Source organism: Aethalodelphis obliquidens, unplaced genomic scaffold (assembly GCF_003676395.1).
Source record: "Aethalodelphis obliquidens isolate GAN/ISIS:26980383/991018 unplaced genomic scaffold, ASM367639v1 scaffold7, whole genome shotgun sequence".
Lineage (NCBI taxonomy): Eukaryota > Metazoa > Chordata > Mammalia > Artiodactyla > Delphinidae > Aethalodelphis > Aethalodelphis obliquidens.
In genome coordinates this window covers 33,640,877-33,648,970 of record NW_020837951.1, presented here as the reverse complement: position 1 = coordinate 33,648,970, position 8,094 = coordinate 33,640,877, and the positions used below count along the sequence as shown (strand labels likewise).

The 8,094-nt window shown below is 44.0% G+C and overlaps 1 pseudogene; it reads right to left on the bottom strand.

The window, feature by feature from the left end:
• Positions 1-3,319: 3,319 nt before the first annotated feature.
• On the bottom strand, positions 3,320-6,959 carry LOC113619918 (nucleophosmin pseudogene; annotated as a pseudogene).
• Between the last annotated feature and the right edge of the window lie 1,135 nt (positions 6,960-8,094).

The following is an 8,094-nucleotide window of genomic DNA, read 5'->3' as shown; positions in this document are numbered from 1 at the left end:
GGAGAGAGGAACCAGGACCAGCAGGGTGGGACACTGCAGGGGTGAATTAGGGTGAGTTGAGAGCCCTCAGGGGCAGAGCAACACAAAAGGGACTTCGAGAGAAAAGGAATTAATCAGAGAGGATTTTTAAGTTGTTTACCATGGTGTATGCCATGGGCCTCTCTCCCTCAGGTCACTCCCACACTATCTTTTAAAAAGGCTGCATTGCTCACTAATTCTTTTATATGAAAATGGATTTTTCGGGAAATGTTGAAGGGGACAGGGATGAGTTGTATGTCTGTGTTGATGCAAGGCAAAAACAGATTATGCGGAGAAGCTGGAGCTAAAGACTTCAGCGTAAATCCCTGGAAATGAACAAAAAATTATAGGAGAACTTCAGAGTTTCAAAAGCTGTGGAACTGGTGAGATTCAAGTTGAGATCTTCCAGGGGTAAAGAAGGACCCAGTTAATATATAGGTTTTAGGCGGAAGAAACAGGAAATAGCATAAGATATATATGTGATATGATGAAAAGATGGAGTAGAGAATAAAAAAGGCCCAGAGAAGGGTAGAGGGATTTAGAAAGCGTTGAGGGACCTGCTAGGCTGACAGGCTATAGTTTACCTACACTCTTTGTCCCCCCAGCCCTGCAACCACCACCCTAGAGAAACTGAAGATGAGCCCCCAGCAGTAACTGAGTTTTATTTTTTTCCTGCCCCTCTTCCCAGTTTTCTAAATTAAGTTATGTTGGCCCAGAGAGACAACTGAGATGGGAACTCTGAGGAAAGAAGAGAATATCATCTTTGTGGGCAGGGGGGGCTAGAGTATAGCGTCTAGGGACTTTATCCAATACCCACAGACCATCTGTTTGGTGTTGTAGCGAGGTCTGGGAAAAAAGAAACCCAATCACGCAATTCAGGAGACATGGATTGGATTATTAAGAGAGTTCAGAAAAACTGACGAAGAACGGAGTCCTCAACACTGGTTCATCAGTCATTCCCCAGCCCCACCCCCCATCCAGGTGTCTTGGCCAAGCCTTTCCTCTGTGTTAGGGCTGATATAGCAATGCTGAGCTTCTGAAAGCTTCTAATCGGATGCTGGAGCCCCAGTGCTGTCCTCAGGGAGCAGAACCTCACCTTCTGGAGCAAATCCTATCTGAGATTTTGTCCCCTTCCTCAGGAGAGGTCAGTCTACTAACTGAAGAAAATCAACTGTGGATCCCACACAGAAGACCTTTCTGCAAGGTTTTCAAGAAAATAATATTTTTATCCACTTTATAAATGAATAAAAGAGAAGTAAATTAGAACTCTGTTAATGCAAAGTAGAACGATTTAGTCGTGAATTATGATCTGCCTAAAGAGAAGAGAATAAGAATTGAGGCCAAGCCCCTCATTCCTTTTTTGTTTTGCAGCATCAGTGCAGGGAAGAAGAGGAGCAAAGAGAGAGCATTTTGTGGGTAAGGTTCTGCCTATTCAGTCCAGAGCTCTCAAGGGTTAACCTTAATCTCTCCTTTCCGTAAGACCCAGGTCCACATCCACAGTCTCTAAGGATGTCAGCTGCTAGAGCTCATCACTCTTAGAAAACAAAGCTCTCAGCAGGGAGAGTCATAGGAAGGAGTCAGAACCAAGAACACTTCTCCAGTTCCCTGCTAGGTCCATCCCTGGGAATGGAAGAATGGTGGAGCGGGCCTGTGGGTCTTGACCACTAGGTGGCAGTGTGAGACACAGTGGAATGGATATCTGGAGGCAGACCTTTTGGGTCCTGTTTTGGGACAAATTGTTTAATTTTCCTAAGGTTCAGATTCCTCCTTGAGATACATTTGACCTTCATCCCTCACACCGTGGTTATGAGGATCAGATGGGATAAAGTATAAAATGCTATTCCATCCCTGAGCCTGTCTATTGTTGTCACTGACTGTTTGACCTTGTACAATAATGCTTGGGGCTCTTGAAGTCTAGTCTCCCAAAAGCCTCCCCCAGAGGACAGTTTTGCTCAGCCTCCTATAAGATCCTTTGCTCCTACCTTCACCGCATGTGACCAAGTCTCCTTCTTTCCCAGCTTGGAGAGTTTGCCAGAAAGGAGCACACGTGACATGGGACCTGTTGACTGGTTGGAAAAACGGGTATTGATGAAGCTCTTCTCCTTCTTTCCTTCCCCCTCTTCCTAGCATATGGCTTCTGTGACTGCAGGGCCCCTGTGCAACCGAGGCTGACATGAGAGGGTAATCCTATAGGGAAGGGAAGTTGAAAGAAGCACCCTCCTTGAAGAAAAAAAGAAGCATCTTGAAGTCAGTGATGTAGGGAACGTGACTCCTGCCAGGCCTGCTGGGCCCTCCTATCCTCATTCTGCTCCCAGCTGCAGCATACATCCTGTCTTTTGCAGCCATCTGGACAAGCTTCTTGATGATAACAGTTTGCGGCAAGATCCCTGCTGGGAGGATCATGATAGAGTGACTGTAGAAGCTGATCTTCTGATGTCTGGGGAGGTTGGGAAGCTGCTGCTTCCTCTGTGTCCTTTTGCCTTCCACAGCTCCTCCGCCTGAGCGCTCCCCTCCCTCAGAGTCCTGTCTCTGGGGGACTTGGCAAGCAGGTGCGCTGAGGAGGTAGCTTCTCTTCCTCAGCCCTGATCTGCAGGAGCTCCAGGAGATACAAGTCACAAAAAGAGTGCATTTCCAAATTATGGAGCAGAGAGAAAAGGAGGAGGGACACTTCCTAAGCAACTGAGGCAGACTACCAATGAAATCCTCTAGAACTTTTTTTTTACTTTATTAAAATACTGAGTTTATTTCACATGTATATTTTTATCTCCCCACCATTTTCATTTGTCTGACCACCACTACTACTATGTCCTATCGTAACATTCTAGACATACTTAAAACCAAGCAAAGGGTGGAGTTCCATCTTTAAAAACTAAAGATGCATTTTGGACAACACATTCTTAGCAATGGAACCTGGACAATATTTATCAGACATGGTAGGGAAAGTTCTCACTCTTCATTATAAAAAGGACAGCCAGGTATCAACTATTTTCTATCTATCTATCTATCATCTATCTATCTATCTATCTATTATCATCTATTTTTGGCTGCGTTGGGTCTTTGTTGCTGTGTGCGGGCTTTCTCTAGTTGTCGTGAGCATGGGCTACTCTTCATTGCGGAGCATGGGTTTCTTATTGTGGTGGCTTCTCTTGTTGCAGAGCATGGGCTCTAGGTGCGTGGGCTTCAGTAGTCGAGGCACGCAGGCTCAGTAGTTGTGGCTCGTGGGCTCTAGAGCACGAGCTCAATAGTTGTGGCGCATGGGCTTAGTTGCTCCACGGCATGTAGGATCTTCACGGACCAGGGCTTGAACCCGTGTCCCCTGCATTGGCAGGTGGATTCTTAACCACTGTACCACTAGGGAAGTCCCTAAACTATTTTCTTAAATAGACTTCCTCCACTCCCAGAGATCTTGAATAGCCTTCCGGAAACAATTCTTCACTTAACTGATGAACTTGGCTTCCACTCTGGGAAGGGAACCACCTTTTTCTATACTTTGCATTTTTACTTTAATGTCTTCTACAGAGCTAGGTCCTTTCTGTGTTTTAGCAGTCTTTTCCTGTTTTTTGAAGGATTCTTGACCTTTTGATCTTGGTGTTGATGGTTTTGAGTCTTTTCCATTCTGGTTTCATTTTTGTGCACTTTTGGCTGGAGTATCTTGTACAGATTACTGGAGCTTTTTCTTCAGCTTCCTCATCATCAAAGTCATCATCATCGTCATCTGCATCATCATCGTCATCTTCATCAGCAGCAAGTTTTACTTTTTTCCGTGGAAACTTGCTACCACTTCCAGGGGCAGAACACTTTCCAGGTATACTTAGGAGTGTCACACCCTCCTCCTCTTCATCTTCTCACTCTGCATCTTCCTCCACAGCTACTAAATGCTGTCCACTAATAATGCACAGGCCCTGAACCACACTTCAACCATCAGACCACAGCTGGTGTTATTTCAAAGCCCCCAAGGGAAACCATTGGCTGTACAGACATCTTTGAAGTTGCCAGTGTTACCTGAATTGGACTGCCTTCATAATTCATCGCCTCTGCTCCAACAATGTGCAATTCATCCTTTGCACCAGCCCCTAAACTGAGGGTTCTTAAAGATAACTGGTGCTCATTTTCATCATTATCCACCTTAAAGTGATAATCTTTGTCGGCCTTTAGTTCACAACCGAAAAGATAGTTCTGGGACCTCAGGGGACTCATGTCCATGTCCATCAAATCTTCCATCGGTTGGTGGCATGCACTTAGGTGGGAGAGAAAGCGGACGGAGGTAAACGACTACTGTTCCGGAGAATAGCCACGAAGGATGGAATCATACCAGGGCTGGGGCTACTTTAGTCTCTTGCAGACACACAGGACACCGCAGGCTCCCAAGCCTTGTGGAGCACCATAGACAAACCAAAGCAGCTGCAGTCCTCGGCAGTTCCCAAACCCCAAAACTTGAAGGGACTCTTTGGAGAAGTGGAGCCAGCTCTTCCAGGGTGTTCCCTCTCTGCATAGTGAGTCCCTGGGGCTACTGTCCTGGTCTTGGGTGGCTGACCCCCACTAGGGTCTCCCTTTGCCTTATTCAGTGGATTCCCTAATGGGCCCAGTCCATATTCAGGCTAAAATATCCCCATTGCAGCCCCAGCCCCAGCCCCCTCTGATCTTGAACCCTGCCCCAATCCCAGCCCCTAACTCAGGCCCACCTTCAACCTCTCTCCCATTCTGTCACCCCAGATAGGGCCTGTGGAGTGTCCTTTTCTGAACCCCAGGATGAAGTGCAGTCTCTCATCCCAAAAGAAATTCAACCCCAAGACTGGCATTTATTCTAGAAGCAGCTGGAACTCTTTCCCATCCAAAGAGCTCAGGAAACCTTTCATCCTCTAGCTCCCAACGTTCCGCAGTGCAACATGGCCTCTCTGTCCTAAGTACCAGGCTCCATCCTTGCTAGAGAATTTCCTATTATCAATGAGATCTGACGGCAGCTGGAGCACCACCTTTGAAAGAGCTTCATCCAACACTGGGCCCACCTGGCACAGATAGAGCCTCAGGGCAAACTAGCAGGGAATTCTTGGCCAAAGGGCAAACGTGAACCTTCACAGCCCTCTGTGGTAGGGGCCAAAGCAGCAAGGAAGAATCTAGGCCACATGACATTGAGGCAATCAGGAAATTTCCATGTGAAGGGACAGGCAAGGTGACCCACAAAGAGTCTGGTGCATAGCCTGAGGAAGAGCCCCCAAATAACCCAGGTATTTAGAAAGCTATCCTGGGAGGAGTCTAAGGTCTGACTCTGAGGAGACAGAAAGTGACCTGGTATGTCACTCAGGGGGCTCAACAGAAAACCTAGACCAGAGGCAACTGGAAAACACCCTAAAGATTCATTTGGACAAGAACTTGGGTAGATGTCTCCAGCAGGAGCCCTGTAGGTGTGTGTAGTTCATGGCTTGTTGCCACCTATACACTGCCCCCTCCTGGGGAGTCTTATGGCCACTTGGAAACTGGAAATTCAGCACCTTCGATGAATCAGGAACACTGCCTGAATACCTCTTGGAAGCTTTCCTTCCTTGATCTAGGCATTAGACAAGCACTAGAAGCCCAGATTATATGGTTTGGGGTACAGCAAAGGTAGAGCTTACCTCTCAAGTTCCCTGAATCCATAAAACCGTTTAGCTGATAGAGACTCAATCATGGCCCCTTCCTCAGTCCACCTTCCTCTCTCAGCCACCCATGTTTCAGGGATGGCTAAGCCGAGGTTGCTTAGCTCTTTGAAAGAAACCCTTAGGCAGGTCAGGAGAGAAGCTGACGACAAAAGTTCAGTCTCCATCTTGGATAGTCCTCTCCCGGTTCCTCAGCTGTAAACAAGGAAGGCCAGACAGCCCTGAGATGTTGGTTATTGTTCACACAAGACTTTCAGTCGGAGGAGAAGAACAAACTTTTTAGCTCCTCCCACCATCATCATGGACAAACTGTGGCAGAGTGGGAATGTATGGGGGACAAAAGAGGCAGTCCAGAGTCACTCCAAGTCAAACAATGGCAGGACATGACCCAAGGCATGAGAGTGGAGTCATGTCCCAACAGACTCTAGTCACAGAGAAGCAGTACCCCAGAGGCAGAGAACAGGGAGGAGAGGGTCTGGAGGTAAGCATCTTCTTTCCATTTTAGGAAAAGGATGTTGGAGATTAATTTAGGGATTCCTTCAAAGGCCAAAAAGTCCAGGGAAGAAGTTCAAGATGACTGCAGCTCCTGAGCCACAACTGGAAGATGTTCTGAGAGCCTGTGAGCTGGAAGATGTACAGAAACTAAATGGCTGTCTGAGCGGTCAAGGGGTCCAGTGACCAAGGAATCTCCCTCCCCCCTTGAGGAGTGCTGGTTGCCCAAGATCTGCAAAGGCCAAGCCTTAAAGAGCAGCTTGCTCATGGACTGAGGCTCATACTGGAGGTAGAGATGCAGAGCCAGCCTCAGGATTTTCCCACTGAAGTGCTCCTTGCCTCAGAGAGTCTGCCTACTCCATTTCCTTAAATCTATAAATCAATTTGAGGAGAGTTGACATCTTAATAACACCATGCCCTTCAATTCACAACACTGTAGATCTCTCCACGTACTTAGACCTTCTTCAATTTCCCTTGGCAATGTTCTTTAATCTTCCTTGTACAGCTATATCTTGATAAATTTATCTTGATAAATTTATCTTGATAAACATATCTTGATAAATTTTATCCCTATTTCATATTTTTACATGAATGCTATTTTTAAGTTTCCAATTGTTCATTGCTAATATATAGAGATAAAATTAATTTTTGTTTTTTGACCTTATATTCCATAACTTTGTTAAACTTATTAGTTCGAGTGGCTTTTTCTGTTGACTCTTTAGGATTTTCTACATAGACATGTCATCTGTAAATAAGGAAAATTATATGTCTCCCTTTCCAATCCATGTGTTTTTTCTTTCTTTTTCTTGCCTTACTGCATTAGCTAGTACCTCCAGTACAATATTGAATAGAAATGGTACATGTAGACATCCTTGTCTTGTTCTTGATCTTAGGTTGGAAAGTATTCAGTCTTTCACCACTAAATATGATGCTGGCTGGTTGTTTTGTAGATGGCCTTTATCAGATTGAGGAAGTTTCCTTCTATTCCTGGTTTTGAGTTTGTTTGTTTGTTTTTTTTACCAGGAATGGATATTATATTTGGTCAAATGCTTTCTCAGCATCTATTGAAATGAACATAGCGTTTTTCTTTTTCAGTTTGTAAATATGATGAATTATGTTGATTTATTTAATGTGAAACCAACTCCACATTCCTGGGATAAATCATACTTGGTCATGATATATTATCCTTTAATATGTTGTTGGATTAAACTTCCTAAAATTTTCTTTAGAATTTTTGCAAATAAGAGATATTGGTTTGTAGTTTTCTTTCTTGTAATATTTTTGTCTGGTTTTGGTATCATGGTAATGTTGCGATCATAAAATGAGCTGGAAAGTATTCCCTCCTTTTCAATATTTTAAGAGTTTATTTAGAATTATTTTTTCTTCCTTGTTTGATAGAATTCACCAGGGAAGTCATCTGCACCTGAAGTTTTCTGTGAGAGAAGGTTTTTAACTACAATTCCAATTTCTTTAATAAAGGCTCTTCAAGTTATTTACTTCTTCTTTAGTGACTTCTGGTAATTTGTATATTCATATTTTTTATTCATTTCATCTAAGTTTTTAAAATTTATTGACACAAAGTTGTTCATAATATTCCTTTTAAATATTAGTATAATTAATAGAGGTGTCACCTCTCTTCCCTGATACTATCAATTGGTTTTTTCTTTTTTTCTAATCAGTCTGAGCCAGAAGTTTATCAAGTTAATCTGAAATAACCAGCTTTTGGTTTTATTGATTTATTTAAAATTTTCTGTTTCATTGATTCCTGCTTTGGGTTTAATTTGCTCTTTTTGCTGCAATTTATTGGGATTTTAGCAAGCAACAGAAACAAATGCATGGGTTCACTCCATGTTTATCCAGAAATCAGAGATGTGATTTGAGGGGAACTCAGTTCCCCCTCAGTTCCCTGGTCAACTCAGTTTTAATTCCACTTCATGGCTCTTCCATTTGA